Raw genomic sequence first — 10,931 nt, forward strand, 5'->3', positions numbered from 1 at the left:
TCTACATTTTATAAATGTTTTCAAAATCAAAACTATATTTTGAAAACTAAGGTCCTATTTAGTAATCATTTTATTTTTTATTTTTGACTTTAAAAATTATACTTGTTTTTTCACAATTTCTTATTCATGGTTCTCATATTTCCTAGGTAAGTATTTGAGTTCTTAACCTTTTTTTTTTTTTAAAAAAAAGTTTTTGAAGACTACATTTTATAGTTTTTAAAATTTGATTAATCCGATTTGGTTAAAGAGCTAAGTTCTTTGCCCATTGTTTGAAACTATCAATGATTTGATCCATGAATGATTCGAGATCTCCCTTTTGAAGTTCTGATATGGGTATTGATTGTAGAAAACAAATATTTGAATAGAAAGTATGAGGATAAAATAGACATGTCTTCTAAATTTGAGGGTAAAACGAGAAGAAGAAAATTTTCCAATTTTACGTTCTTTTAATATAGTAGAGATTATTCACACTTTATAGAGAACAAAATTATCACCAGGAACTATTGTGAATTTATTGCGTTAAATTATTTGTTTTCATTGTTTTCAATAATTTCTTGTAATTTTCTTTTACAAAAAATGAATTTTTTCTTGTATCTTGTGAATATATTCATGGACAGTTACAAATATAGATATCATTAGTATATATAATATAAAATAAAAATCACAAATATGATAAAATTTAGATAGTTTATCAATGTTATAAACCATATTATTGGTAAGAGTCTATCAGTGAGAGACCATATGACTGATAAGAGTCTATCAACTATAGAAGTCTATCATAGATAGATTTTGTGGTATTTGCAATTTTTTTTAAAATGATGTTGTAAACTTTGTTATTATCTTAAAAATACTAATAATTGTAATTATCCATATATTTAATTTTGATATTTTTCTTAATTTTCATTTGTGATGAATCGGTACATTTAAAATATAAATATTGTTCAAAATATATATATAATTTTATAATTATGCATATCATTTGAAAAATATTGCAAAAAAATGATTCTATTTTGATATATATAACTAAAAAAGTCATCAAAACTTATTTATTAAACAAGAAACGATAATATTATCCTAATGATGATATTATATATAACTAAATATATGACACTAACGATAATATTTATATATAACTAAAAAAGTTTGAAATAATATAAGATACTCATTTCTCATTTATTAAAAGTCTAGATATTTCCTGGAATTTTTTGCTTTCAAACTTCCCTTAGCACTTCAAAACAGTAGCAAAAAAAGCAACAAATTTGATATGAAAAATGAGAACGTTACTGTCATTCTTATTTTTCATTTTTTAATTCTCAATTTTTGCTTATCGTTTTTATTTCTACTATCTTTATTAATAATGAAAAATAATAATATTGGCCAAGTGTTTTATGTTTTCTTTTTGTTTTTAATTAATTTTCTTTATTATTGAAAAAGAGACATGCAAAGTATTTGTTAATCAGAAACTTGGATTTTAATGGTTTGATAACCATTTTAGTTTAAGTTTCACTTTTAGTAAAGAGAAAATAGAAAAAAAAAATGTCAAACTATTTACAAAAATAGTAAAAAAATAATGATAGACAAAGATAGAATTTTATCAACCTTTATATCAACGACAGACTTGTATTAGTTCTATTACTGATAGACATTGATAGACTCCTATCAACATCTATTTATGATAGATATCAATAACAATGTCCAAATTTCTTTCAATTTTTTAGTGTGTTCTAGAACTTTCATAAGTGAAAAAGAGTTTAATTCTTAACAAAACTTGAAACAAATGTTTTATAAACTTTGTTTTTAGTTTTCAAAACTTTGAGGCTATTAAGGATGCCAACACAGCCAGTCACGTCACCAAAGAAAAATCCACTCAGCAATTCCGTCAATAGTGTAAAACTTCATAAATTACAGTCTTACCTCTTTATCAAAAGAATAGGATTTACCAAAGGAATAGGATGGTTACAACAACTGTATAACCTTTTTTGTTGAGTTATTCTTGCATTCCCAAATTAGGGATTCCATATTGTATAAATACAACACCTATGTACATTTCAAAGACAAGAAATAATAAAGGAAAATTTGGCTTGCCACTGTCGTGTATCGTCTGCTTGATTGAAACTATCGTTTATCTTTTCTGATACTATCGTCTACCTCCTGACGCTATCATCTACACGATATTATCTATCATCTACCTTCTGACGCTATCGTCTACACGGTAACGTCTATCTCCTGACGCTATCGTCTACCTCCTTTAGACGTCATCATCTACCTCCTCTAAACACTATCGTCTATCTCTTGATGCTATCGCTTACCTTGTCTAAGTGCTATCGTTTACCTTGTCTAAGTGCTATCGTCTACCTCTTGACACTATCGTCTACCTGTTGACGTTATTGTCTACCTCTCTAACACTGTCATTTACTATCCCGTCGTATACCTCTTCAAACGACAACGAGCACTTTGACTTCCCGCGTGAGTCTGCTGTCTCCTTCAACCTCACACTTTAACTTGGTATCAGAGCGATAATGACCAACGTCAATCAAGGAAACCTGAGAGCCACCCTCGACACAGCCAACTTTAGCGACCCACCCTTGAACCGACTCCTCAATCAGATAACCTCCATTAAACTTGATCGTAACAATTTTCTCCTATGGAAAAACTTGGTGCTTCCAATCCTTCAGAGTTATCGACTCGAAGGGCACCTGATCGGATAAAAGGTTTGTCCCCCAATGTTTCTGCAACCTACAGTCAGTGAGAGCATACCGACTGGATCGACTGGAGCAGGAGCTCCTCCGCGCAGTGCAAAAGGAAGCTCCAGCAGTGGTGCTTCCATCTCGTCGATAGTACTTGAGATAAATCCTTAATATGAAGCGTGGATGGCTGTAGATCAACTTCTCCTCGGCTGGCTGTATAACTCCATGACACTAGAGGTTGCCATTCAAGTGATGGGATATGAATGTGCAAGGAATCTGTGGACCAGCATTCAACAACTCTTTGGTGTTCAGTTTAGGGCCGAAGAAGATTATCTAAGACATGTGTTTCAAAGAACCAGAAAAGGTAATTTGAAAATGGAAAAGTACTTTCGAACTATGAAGATGAATGCTGACAATCTCGAACAAGCTGGTAGTCCTATGCCACCAAAAGCTCTTGTTTCACAGGTACTACTAGGACTTGATGAAGAGTACAATGCCATCATGGCCACGATCCAAAGAATAATGGACGTGTCGTGCTTGATATGCAATCAGAACTTCTCCTGTATGAAAGGAGATTGGAACATCAGTCAAACCAAAAGACGACAGTAGGCTTCAACCAAGTCAGTAATGTCTCAGTAAATATGGCAAATACTAGACATGTCAACCAAAATAACAAGACCAATAGCAACAATCAGTCTACTAGGGGAGGACAACGAGGTGGTGGTGGCCATGGAAAAGGTCGAGGCAGGGGAAGAAACAATAACAAACATGTGTGCCAAGTTGGTGGGAAGGTAGAACATATAGCGTTTTACTGCTTCAACAGGTATAATAGAGATTTTTTTCCCAATTCTCCTTAAAACAAGGGACAACCCTTCCCCTACAACCAGACCAAAAACACACAACCTCACCCAATAGCCCTAGCCACTGCTTATGGAAGTAATCCCTTTCTGACAAGACAAGAAAACATGACTAATGCAAATTGGTATACTAACAATGGTGCCTCCAATCATGTTACCTCAGACTTCAAAAATCTTGGCAACCCGACTGAATACTCAAGTACTGAAGCAGTCACTGTAGCTAATGGTAATACTCTAGAAATTTCTCATGTTCGAACTGTATGTCTGTCTAGTGATGCCTGCAATTTGAAACTGAATGATATGTTATGTGTGCCTGCCATAGCCAAAAATGTGGTCAGTATATCTAAGCTAACAAAAGACAATAACGTATTTATTGAATTTCACACGAATTACTGTCTTGTGAAGGAAAAGAGTAAGGGACAAACAGTAATGAAGGGAATGCTTAAATTTGGACTATATCAGTTAGAAGGTGTAGAAGTCAGCTCAAGTTAGTAGGAAACAGAGTACCATCGCAACCAGTGCACAAGAATAAAGATCTGTCTACTCTTAGCATATCTTCGAAGCATAGGGTGTCTAAGGTTACATGGCATAGAAGGCTTGGCCATCCTTCATAAAAAACACTAGAATTTATTATAGAAGGCTGTAACCTCCCTATGTTCTCTAATGAAGAGCTCAAACTTTGTGATTCTTGTAGCTATGGCAAATCGCACTCTTTAGCCTTCCCTAACTCTAACTCAAGAGCATCTACAACCTTTGAACTTATACATACTGATTTATGGGGTTAAACTTCTCTCTTGTTTACAGACGGGTACAAATATTATGCTATCTTTGTTGATGATCATAGTAGGTACACATGGATCTATCCTCTGAGGTTAAAAAGTGACACACTTGCAACTTTTCAACACTTTCTCACCATGATACAAACTCAGTTCAATACACTGATCAAGTTCTACAGTCGGATAATGGTGGAGAATTTGTCAAGATACACAAAGTCTGTCATCAATTTGGCATTGCCTCCAGGTATACCTGTCCATATACGTCAGCACAAAATGGAAGGGCTGAGAGGAAGCACAGACACATAGTGGAAACAGGGCTAACCCTACTAGCCCAAGCACATCATCCCTTACATCATTGGTGGGATGCTTTCTTACACTCAACTCTGCTAATTAATGGCCTTCCCACCCCTGTCCTAAATGGATAGTCTCCAATGAAATTTATGTTAAAAAAGAAGCTAAGGTTTGAGGAGCTTCGAATATTTGGGTGTGCATGTTTCCCCTACTTGAGATCGTACAATTCACATAAGTTAAGCTATCGCATAGAGAATTGCATCTTCTCAGTCTGGCTGTGAATCACAAAGGCTATAAATGCCTCAACCTCAATGGTAAGCTGTTCATCTCTCGGTATGTTGTGTTTGATGAAACTGACTTTCCTTGTCAGGTGTCTTCTTCAGCTTGCAGACCAACAAAGCAAGCAGTTGCCATCCACCCGGTTTCCTGGCTGTCTCTCAGTCAGGACACACTGCACAGTGACTTTATGCCCTCTATGTCCACAACCTCACCCTCACCAATTATCAAAACAACCCACACTCAATCACCAGTTAATAACTCTACAGACAACCCAGCCTTCCCACCTCCATCTTCTGATCGTCTACCCATCAATTATTTACCAAGCGATCATTTATCCTCATCATCTAGTGTCCAACGCACTGATCGCCTACCCACTAGTTGCTTACCTAGCGATCAATCACCCAGTGATCGTTCATCTACCGATCGTTTACCCAGCGATCGTTTACCCTTATTGTGTAATATCCAGCCCACCGATCGTCTACCCATCGATAGTTTACCCAATGATCGTTTACCCAGCTATCGTTTACCCAGCGATCGTTTACCCACCACCCGCTTACCCACTGATCGTGTACCCACCGATCGTTTACAACCCACTTGTTTACCCACTGATCGTTTACCTACCGATCATTTACCCTCCGATTGTTTACCTCCTGACTCACCATCGCCTACTACCCAACCCACCGATCGTTTACCTTCGTCATCCACTGCCCAGTATTTACCCGATACTGTCCCACACCCTATACCCGTATCTACTCATCCCATGATTAACCGAGGAAAGGCAGGCATCTTCAAACCCAAAATACTGTCCTCCCAAACCCACAAAGACTGGTCCCTAACCGAACCTACACGAGTCAGTGATGCGCTCAAAACTACGCAGTGGAACAAAGCGATGAGTGATGAATTTCAAGCATTGATGAAAAATCAGACCTGGACTTTAGTTCCTCCGTCACCATCGATGAATGTTGTTGGGAATAAATGGGTATTCAGAATCAAACGGAGTTCTAATGGCTTCATTTTATGCTACAAGGCACGACTCGTAGTAAAAGGCTTCCATCAAAACCCGAGCATTGATTTCTTCGAGACATTTAGTCAAGTGGTAAAGGCATCCACCATCCGGATCGTCATTAGCCTTGTTGTATCCAAAAGGTGGCAGCTGAGACAGTTAGATTTCAATAACGACTTCCTTAATGGGGTCCTCGATGAAGAAGTTTACATGTGCCAACCGCAAGGATTTGTTCATACTTAACTACCAAATCATGTTTGTTGCTTACACAAGGCCATATATGGCCTCAAACAAGTGCCAAGAGCCTAGAAAAACACACTGAAAACAACACTATGTAGCTGAGGCTTTTAGAATGCTAAGTCTGATACATCTCTCTTCATATATCGAAGCACTTCTTCCTTGATACTCTTACTAGTATATGTTGATGATGTAATTATCATCGGCACCAATCCGCGGGTAATCAATCAGCTTGTAATAGCTCTGGACTCCAAGTTTGCTCTAAAGGATCTTGGCCAACTCCATTACTTCCTTGGAGTCCAACTGCACACTGTCGCAAATGGAGTTCTACTGAATCAGGAAAAGTATGTCGACGACCTACTACACCATCTTGACCTTGGAGATCTAAAACTGGCACCCTCTCCGAGTGTTCTAAACAAGCAACTCTTCATCTTCGATGGCACTTTTCTTGACAATCCCTATATCTGTTGGAGCACAATTGGCGCCCTACAATACTTAACCACCACGAGACCTGACATTACATATGCGATTAATCGTCTAAGTCAGTACTTAAAACAACCTACGGACATTCACTGATAACAGTGAAAGAGTACTAAGATATGTGAGTGGCACTCGACACTTTGGCCTTTACATTCAACATGGGTCCGACCTGTCTGTTTCAGCTTTCTCCGATGCCGATTGGATAGCCAACATAGACGATCAAAAATCATTTGTTGCTTATTGCATCTTCCTTGGTGGTAATCTTGTCTCCTGGTCCTCAAAGAAACAATCCGTTGTCACCCGGTCCAGCATGGAGTCTGAATATAGAGCGCTTGCTCAAGCCTCTGCAGAAATCATCTGGGTGCAATAACTACTGTCTGAGATTGGTGTCAAATATAAGTCGGCTTCAGTCTTGTGGTATGACAACCTCAGTGTCGGTGCTCTAGCTGTCAATCTAGTATTTCATGCGCGGACCATGCACATTGAGATTGAGGTTCACTTCATTCGTGGTCAAGTCCTTGGTGGTCAGCTTGATGTTCGTTATGTACCATCCTCCTACCAAATCGTTGACTGCCTCACCAAGACCTTAACACATTCACAGTTCTTCCACCTTCGATCTAAACTCAGTGTAGTATAACTATCCTCTCGTTTGAGGGGGAATGTTAAGGATACCAACATAGCCAGCCACGTCACCAAAGGAAAATCCACTCACAGCTTCGTCAGCAGTGCAAGACTTTATAAATTACATTCTTACCTCTTTACCAAAAGAATAGGATTTACCAAAAGAATAGGATGGTTACAACAAGTGTATAACCTTTTTTGTTGAGTTATTCTTGCATTCCCAAATTAGGGATTCCATATTGTATAAATACAACACCTATGTACATTTCAAAGACAAGAAATAATAAAGGAAAAGTTGGCTTGCCACTATCGTGTATCGTCTGCCTGATTGAAACTATCGTTTACCTTTTGTAATACTATTGTCTACCTCCTGACGTTATCGTCTACACGATATCATCTATTGTCTACCTCCTGACGCTATCGTCTACACAATATCGTCTATCTCCTAATGCTATCGTCTACCTTCTTCAGACGTCATTGTCTACCTTCTCTAAATGCTATCGTCTATCTCTTGACGCTATCATTTACCTTGTCTAAGTGCTATCGTCCGCCTCTTGACATTATCGTCTACCTGTTGATGTTATCGTCTACCTCTCTAGCACAGTCATTTATTGTCTCGTCATATACCTCTTCAAATGACAACGATCACTTCGACTAACAGCGTGAGTCTGCCATCTCCTTCAACCTCACACTTTAACTGAGGCATGGTTTTTGAAAACATTTGTAAGAAAGTAAATAAGAAAGCAATAAATTTAGAAGTCGAAATGGTGTTTATACTAGAAGAAATTCGGGCTTTAATGTCGGTTTTAAACCGACATTAAAGATAGTGTTATTAAAGCCCTTTAATGTCGGTTGCCTTTAGTGTCAGTTTTAAACCAACATTAAAGGGCTTCAATAACACAGCCTTCAATGTCAGTTGCAACCGACATTAAAGACCTTCAGTGAAATTTCCAACCGACATTAAAGACGTTCAGTGAAATTTCCACCCAACATTAAAGGTCCTTAATGTCAGTTGCAACCGACATTAAAGCCTCTATTTTTTTTTTTTAATTATTAACCGACATTGAAGCTCGAATCTGTCCTTTTTTTTTTTTTTTAAATTCTGTTGCCGAATCCATTTTTTTGGTCAAAAAGTATAACATGACATATCATCATTGAACATTGTGACTATGACATATTATTCATGTATGGATTTTGAATCTAATACATTTAATCCACAAATTCTGCTATAAAATTATAATTTAAAAGGTTGTACAATAATTCAGGCCTTGAAAACACAAATTACAAGTAATACAAACATTATGATTTTACAAACATTATGAGATTACTGTCTCTCTCCACTTGGTAAGTATGGATCCCTCCATAATTCTTCTTGAACCAACCCCCTAGCTTCAGTAGTGTTTGGTTATAGGCATCTTTATCTGACCACTGTTGTTCAAAGGATCACAAACAAAAAAGGTTTAAGACAAAGAATTCATATTCAACTAACCGTGTTTATTGGGAATGTGCATAAATGGTACATTCAAGGAAAAATTCTTGTGGTGAATGTGTTGGATCTAAAGTTCCCTAAGAAAAAACATAAAGAGGTTGCGATACCAAATATTTACTCCTTTGTTGCATCTGCAAAAAAAGAAAACTCAATAGTTGAATAAATGAGAGAATCTTCTTTTTCAAGATCTTGAAGAAGAGAAGCTTGGTTACCTAGATATGAGATACGAAGACGATGGAAAATTTTCAAAAATACATACATCAATAAGCAAATTTAGCTCACAATATACTTTCAAACCTCAAAAGTTGTCACAAAGACTACCATAGTGCATGAATAACCTACAAACTACCATAGTGCGATCTACAAACTCAAGCACCTTGAATCAAATCTAAACTACAAACTTGAGCACCTTGAATTTCTATTGTACTGAATTATTGGGAACTATGATAACTGTCCTAACAAGAAATCAATCTTTGTAATATCTCAAGCCAATAATTGGGGGGTAGGAGAAGGATGCAATATGTATGGAAGAAGCAATAAAAATGAGTCTTTGAGAGAGAATAAATGATATATATATATAAATTTTTTTCCTTTTAAGATCTCCTTCCATGGAAAGTTTTCTATAAAATCTCGAGTAAAATCGATTCCTCCCTACGGCTCCCTGCGCAGTGGTTGAAAATATCTGAAGAGAGTATGGGAAATAACTCATCGGCTAAAATCATGTGTAGAAGAAAGAAAACAAACCCATCTTGAGCAATTCATCTGCAACTTGAAGTGGGAGACACCATCAAATGGAGGGCATAGCAGAACACGTTGGTTTTTTGTCTTTTTTTTTTTTTTTTTTTTTTTTTTAAAGTTTCAGCATCCCATCACAACATAGTTATACACAAAATTTGCAGATGGTTTCCTTGCAATCAAATCCCACCTTAGAGGTCCTTCACTTGGAACCCATGAATTGAGTTCTATATAACCTTACCCCATGGCCCTTAGTCCACCAATAACAATAAGCCTATCTCCACAAGCTCTAAATGCAAGCCCCCAACCATTAGTTGAAATTGTTCGTTCAGGCAACCTCCCAACATTTCTATGAACACTCGAAAAACAATCAAAGGTTGTGAATTCTGAACATAACCAATCACTAGAGTTGTCCATGCAATGACATTTCTTCTAGGCAAATTATCAAACACTTTGCGAGCAATTTCCATGACTCCACATTTTGCTTAAACGTTAACAAGAAAAGTCATTACAAATAAGTCTTCATGAGTCCCAGTTTTTACGATATGTCCATGGATAATTTCCGCTTTTGCAGCTAAATTCCTATCTATACATTCTGAAAAGATAGAACAGAAAGACTATTGAATTGTTTCAAATTATCTTGCTAATTAATTTGTTGCCACTGATATCATCGTACTTGAGGTATCAGGCAGTAATTTATCGATTGTTCTAACATAAATTATAGAATCGTGATTAAAAACAAACAGTAATAATCAATTTGACAACGAGATGCACTTACAAAGCCAAATATTTTCCATCTCGACTGATGGACATCATGCAAGCAGGCTTTCTCCGCAATCTCTTATACCCAATTCTTTTCCAATTACTGATGTCTAAACCATTTTTATTGGAGCTTGATAATATGAGTTCTGAAAGAGTCGTACCTATTTGGACGGGTACAAAATAAAAATGGTTTAGTTCCATCCTTAGAAATCCAAATAAACATGTTACTAATTACGAGGAAAATGCAATACACACAAAATAACAGGTAAAAATATCTACCATATCGCACTCCGAGTCAAAGTAGTTATAGGAACTCCATCGTCAGTCTTCCAAACTCTTACTGATCCATCTTTGGAAGTAGAAGCCAAGAACTATGAGTTTAAGCTGGAACAAGATTAAACTAAGCGTCTAAGTCATTAATCCGGGAGAGGGAAGAAAAGCCAACAAATACTTGCAAAATTTTCATCCACCATAATCAGAGTCATAGATAACAAATTTAGTTGATGTTTTATGGGTTATTTATATAGTTCTGCTAGCAACAAGAGAATGTCAAATGGTCTACACAACATTCCATACCATCATGCTTTATGCATAGATCTGAAGATGTTGTGAACACTTTCCTAATAAAAATTCCAAAAGTTCAGGATAAGAATTATGTTCACAAAGCAACCCATTAAATATGAACACACAAATTTTATTGTACGAAAATATGTC

Source organism: Benincasa hispida, chromosome 2 (genome assembly GCF_027475165.1).
Source record: "Benincasa hispida cultivar pf3 chromosome 2, pf3_genome.v1.1, whole genome shotgun sequence".
In the NCBI taxonomy this organism is placed as follows: Eukaryota; Viridiplantae; Streptophyta; class Magnoliopsida; order Cucurbitales; family Cucurbitaceae; genus Benincasa; species Benincasa hispida.